This window comes from Charadrius vociferus, unplaced genomic scaffold (genome assembly GCF_000708025.1).
Source record: "Charadrius vociferus isolate BGI_N301 unplaced genomic scaffold, ASM70802v2 scaffold738, whole genome shotgun sequence".
In the NCBI taxonomy this organism is placed as follows: domain Eukaryota; kingdom Metazoa; phylum Chordata; class Aves; order Charadriiformes; family Charadriidae; genus Charadrius; species Charadrius vociferus.
In genome coordinates this window covers 884,607-890,951 of record NW_009649467.1, presented here as the reverse complement: position 1 = coordinate 890,951, position 6,345 = coordinate 884,607, and positions in this window count along the sequence as shown.

Genomic DNA, 6,345 nt, shown 5'->3' with positions numbered 1-6,345 from the left:
AAATAGCCCCAGGGATTTTTGGGGAGCAGGAGGGAGGATGGTTAGGAGGCTGAAGGAGGGAAGATGAATAAAAGGTAGACATAAAATCTCTCAAAGCAGTCAGAGTGCATGTTCTGACACAGCATATGAACATCAAATTGAAGAATCCTTTAATGTCTTCAGAATGTTAATATGAAATGCAAAACGTCATGCTTTGGATAGATGGGTAGGAACAAAATGTTCAGATGCAATATGGTGCATTAAGAACAGTCTCCATTCTGCATTCCTGGCTTTTCCATTGGTTTAAATCAGGCTTGCTGTTTCTCAGGTCTCTCGTGTCATGTTGAGTTACTGCTATAGTCATCTCTAAAAATAATTATACTGTCATTCCTGGGACCTACAGTTGAGGCTTTGGTTAATCTTTGATTATGTTTTTTTTAATTTTTTTTTTGTGCAACATAGTTCTTTACAATACACATTCTTAATGTAGTTCCTAACAGGTTCCCACCCTACAGAGCTTTCAATTTAAATCAGACAGATCTTGTAGAAAGGAAGGAAAGAGGTGTTGTGTTCTACCTTCTCCGCCAGAGAAGTGGTGGTTTTGCAGGGGACAGGGGACAGATGAAACAGTACAGTTTTTCCTGTATAAGTTCTAATATTGATGCTTTTTAGCATCTTCATCGTAAAATCCTGGCCTTCAGTAGGATTTTATAATGAGACAGTGAACAACTAGTAATTATCCTCTAGTAAAAGAAAAGCTCTATTTTCAGGCAGTGCTTTCCTGCATCATACTGACAGAGTGATGGAAGTTTAGACGAGATGGAAAGCAGCTTTTCTAGTAAGAAGCTGGCTTGAAAAAGATGGGAAAGGAGACAAACGGAGAAAACAGGTTTTTACCTGTTTCGTAGTGTTTTGCTATGACCTTTTCTTCTCAAGCCTTGCTTCTCTTCTTCTGTGCCAAAACTTGATCTGAATTTGCAAATTGCCACATTGTTTCCTTCCTAAAATTGTAATTGGCATTCCTAGAAAATTTGCTTTCCCAGAAAAGCCACTGTGCGTAGGCATCAAATTCAGCTTTTCACAAGTGAGAAAAAGACATTTTCTTCAATAACCTCCACTGCCAACCTGACCACAAAATGTGTGCAAAGTCAGCATGGGTCCCTTTAAATCAGACTCTTAAGCGCATGATTCAGCTGACCACCAAGACACATTCATCCAGATGTACATGTCATACTTACCTTAAAAGCCTGCAGAGCATAGGTTTGATGCTGGTCTAATCCAGAAGTGTGTAGAAGAGCTGCTCAGAAGACAGGATGCTAACATGGGCCCTCATTCGCAACTTGCACCTGTTTATGGCAGACTGTGGATGTGACAGGTGAACTTTAACAGGGGTTACATACGTAGCAAGGCTGGTAAAGAATCCATAGCTAACACCTATAGATTTACTGGGGTGTGAAAAGGATGTTTGTACTCTTATTAGCACCAGCCAGTGTGGCGTGTCACCCAGCAGTGAGAGATACTGCATATATCCTGCAGGCATACTTTCCTCTAAATCAGAGAGACGTGCATATGACAGATGGACCACTTGGTGGATAAGGAATTGACTGGATGGTGGCACTCAAAGAGTTGCAGTCAATGGCTCAATGTCCAAGTGGAGACCAGTGATGAGTGGTGTTCCTCAGGGGCCAGTACTGGGACAGGTGCGGTTTAACATCCTTGTTGGTGGCATGGATAGTGGGATTGAGTGCAGCCTCAGCAAGGGGTAACAGTTTTAAACTGGAAGAGGGTAGATCTATATTAGATATTAGGAAGAAAGTCTTTACTGTGAGGGTGGTGAAACACTGGCACAGGCTGCCCAGAGAAGTTGTAGATGCCCCATCCCTGGAAGCGTTCATCCCTGAAGGCCAGGTTGGATGGGGCTTTGAGCAACCTGGTCTAGTGGGAAGTGTCCCTGCCCACGGCACAGGTTGGAACTAGATGATCTTGAAGGTCCCTTCCAACCTAAACCATTCTATGATTCTGTGAGGATTCTAGGTAACTGGATCATTCACCCTCTTTGCTCTTCCTCCTCCCTCATCTTAGAATGGTGTTTGTTCTACCTGCCCCTACCATAATGTGCAACCACATAGTTCTCCTGTACAATGGCAGTTTAGGGAGGGGTTGTGTTCAAGGTGAAATCACCTCCACTTCTCTGCCACAGTTCACAAGGAAGTGACAGCAGTGACAAAACACACGGGCAGCATTGCTTGCCATGAGCAGCTCAAAACTGAATGTAACATTTCAGCCCATTTTGTTGTGGCACTTCAAGTGTGCAGAGCAAGCTTCAGGCTCCAGCAGTTGGGGATTCAGATTACATGTACGTGACAAAAAAAAGGAAAAAAATAATCAAAGGATAGTTGCGGTGACTCATGTAATTGAGAGTCCCATTCAAATGCAGAGCATTAAACAGAGCTTGGAATTTGTAATACAGCAGAAAGAACAGAATGTTAAATATTTCTAGGGTAGAAACAACCTGACTTTTTACGTAGTAGACTTAATAGCCCGATGCTTTAAAGGTTGCACTGTCACTGTTGCAACAAAGACTGCATTAAATGTGAGGTTTTTGTTCATGCAGAATCCTGCACTCGCAGTGTTTGCCTAGGCCTGCTGGTAGTTGTATGTATTTTGCATATTTATGCAGCTGACTCAAAGAATAAAAAAGGAAAAGGTGAGTTGCTGCAAGCACCCTGACTGGGTGGGGTAGGAGGGGCAAGAGGGGAGACTGGGGCCTGACAGAAAGAGATCGTTTAGAGACTACAAGGAAGAATGGTCCATAAAATTTATTCACCTAAAATAAGTATAGTCCTTGGATAAGGAGCTGGCTGGACGGTCACACTCAAAGAGTTGTGGTCAATGGCTCGATGTCCAAGTGGAGACCAGTGACGAGTGGTGTTCCTCAGGGGTCGGTACTGGGACTGGTGCAGTTTAACATCTTTGTTGGTGGCATGGACCAACATCCAACCATGGATTCTCTGTTCCTGGAAAAACGCTGCTGGAGCTGTATCAGTTTGGGATGCTGATGTGGATGATGATTCATGGTGGGAGCCTCTGCAGGGTGCTCTGAAGCACCTTCTAAATGAGCTAGTTCCTCCGGTGACTAAGAAGGTGGCTTCGGGATTTTGCCTTCCTCCACTGAGGTTAGTCTAAATGAATATTTCAAAGTTTTCATTGAGTTCTTTTTTAACCTTGTCTCATAAATGTCAATGTTATCTCATACAACATTTTCTTAAAATTTGAATCTTATTTCTTTTAAACTCCAGATAACACAGTTTTCTTGTCTAAACAGTCTATTTTTATGATTGCACTCATTACAGTGTAAGAAATGTCATGTCTGCGTAGAATAGGACCCAGGTGTCCCAGGGTCCATCCTTTGGCATTGGCTATGGGAGATGCTTAGGGAAGAGTACAGGAATGGGACACCCTGAGAGTGATCCACCACGTGAAGGCATACCCTTCCATTGATCAGTGCTTTAGAAACTTGTGGAGCCAAAGTATGCACCCAGACCCAACAGTGGTTTGAAATCAAAGGACACCTCCTCCATGAATTTGTCTAGACCTTTTTTGAACTCAGTTGTACTCCTGGCCACCCTACTATTCCATGGCAATAAATTCCATGCTTTAATTTTGTGTTGATTAACCCCAGTTGAAACAGATACAGGAGGCTCAAGATTACTCATCTCAGAGGCCCTCAAGGTCCTCAGTTTTATTGGTCACTTGTGTGTGTTGAGGTGCCGTCAGTGGTGAACCGTGGAGACGCCAAATTTTCATGTACACCAGGAGCAGATGAGATCCAGGTAAGAGACAGCACTGTCATTCTCTGCAAGACTAAGCCTAAATTTCTGCCACCTGCCCTGTTATTTTTTGTCATCTCTTTTTGTGCCATATCTAACTTGGATTATAATCTTCCTGAGCAGAGATGCATCAGTCTATCTTTATCTGTGTGTCAAGGGACACACACATGGCCCTGCTTGAACAGAAAGATACTGACAAAGGGAGGAAAAATGACCATCTTTGGTCTGTCAGGCAGACAGTGAATATTTTGCTATCCTAATCATCAGAGTAGCAAGTTTCTTTGGAGCATGTAAGTCATGAATTACCATGCAGCTCCAAGAGGAAAACTTTGCCCTTTGATTGTTTTCCAAAGAAATGTTCTCAATTTCTTTTCTGCCAAATTTATATTACAGATCATACTAACAAATTTTCCCAAGCCTTCTTGACCTCCTCCCTTCTTCACAGTAGTAAAAGAAATTTCAATCATCACTGAGAGATGTTGAAGATTGCTACATTTTGCTGATTTAGGAACTGGGTGAATGAAACAATCTTACAAAAATGTAGATACTGCATTTCAGAATGCAGTTAGCTCCATTAATAAGAAAAATGGAACTTGTGATATTTCTGCTATTTCACAGTATGTTAGTAAATTGCCTGCTAATGTGTCACTAGGTTGGGGGTCTGCAGGCGCTCCCTCGTGTCAAGGCCAGAAGTGTGCATACCGAGCTGGGGAGTGCTAATTTGGGGAAGATTCTTTTATTTCTTCCCCCCCACCTTTCCCCAGAGAATCTGCGCCTGGTTTTACCAAAGAAAGACAGAGTAACAGCCATGTTTACTGTGTTGCTTTGAACGAGGTGTTTTATTTTGATTGGAGTTTGGAGTTCTCAACGTTTAGTGGCACCAGCTCCTCTGCTACTAAATCATTTGTAGACAGCTGAGCAAGGCTGCCAAGCCTCTAGCCTGAGTAAGGATTTTGGGGTTGTTTGTTTTCTGAATGAGCAAGGTGAGAGAAAGCCACCTCTTTACTGTACTTCCCTGCTATTCACAATTACACTCTTGTGTAATTGTCACAGGACAATTTTGCCACTAACACCAATTTTTCACTGGAGTTTTCTTACCAGGTGGCTGTTGGGATAAAAGCAGGATTCAGATTTTGTGTTGGTTTTGCTCTTGAGATCATTCCAGCCTTTTTTTTTTTGAAATGTCGCACTTCAACTTAACAAATTGCCAGTTCCTGCAGCTCCGATGCCCCAGAAACCATTTCCAATGACATGCTATAAAAGCAGGACCGATACAGATCTCTTGACTGCATTTCTAAGACGTACCTTTGGATTACAGGGTTGCAGATGAGACTTTAATTCTGTGGAACTCAGTGGAGAAATGTTCATTTGCTAACAAAGGCTCTTGCTTTAATTTCTTTTTTCTTCTACTCCAATTTTCTGTGAGCAATGTAGATATGGGGGCTGATCTACTGAAGTAGTTGAATCAATTATTCAATTGAATTCATTTACTATCAATGCCAATATTTCTGTGAAATTATTATTTTGTAGGGCTACAGGAAAGGTGTATCTTTGTTATATATGACAGCTTTTGATACTGTCTCCCAAATATAAATTATGGGGCTGATTTTTAAGCCCTTAATCTCAGTCTTACTAACTCCCTACTCAGGCAAAATGCTTCTTGATCCCAATAGGCATATTTACCTTGGCGTGACTCAAGTACAGCAGAGGCATGCTTGGGCTGCTTGAGGCTGCCAGGCTTGGAGAGCAGCGGCAGCCACCTGCCATGAGTTGGGTAGAGCCAGGCATGAACCGGGAGCTGCGGGCTGAGCCCCCTGCGCCCCCCGCCGCACCATGACCCGCACCCACCGCCCAGTGTAAGGCCGGTACAGGTGCTTCCACGCCATGGGGGAGTCTTGCATCCACTGGTGGTTTTCTCTGAGTAAATACAGAGCTTTAAGTGTGAGTCCGTCAGGCTCAAAGCAGGAATTAGGATCTGTTTGCACATCCCCGCGCTGCGCTCCTAACAGGTTAAACGTGTGTGTGTGTTATGTTATTGAGAAACAGAGTGATTTACATGGATGCACATTATTCCTTAGCTCTGTGTCCACAATCAAAAATGAGCTTTTGGATTTATTAGTTCCCAATCTCGCACCTATCTTAAATCATTACCATATAATAAGGACTCTATATGGTGCATTGTCAATAAAACCTAATATTGAGAAGATTACTGATCGTCTAGTGCAAATGGAGAGCACTGTAAATGATTTAGAGAATACGTGTCAAACGTTAAAGCTATCTAATACCTTCTAAAGTAGGTTGATACTCATAAATCTAAGATAAACGACCTGTAAAACCACTTAAGAAGAAATAATACTCATTTAATCAGGCTTCCAGTGGAAAGACTAGGTAGGAGAGAAATTCATAAGGAATTATGAAATCTCTTTTAATTCAGTACTTTGTTGATAGAGAATGTAAACCTACATTTGATAAGCAATTTTAGTTACCTAAAACTGTTGTTGTAACAGCATTAAATTATGACCCCACTGAAAAAAGA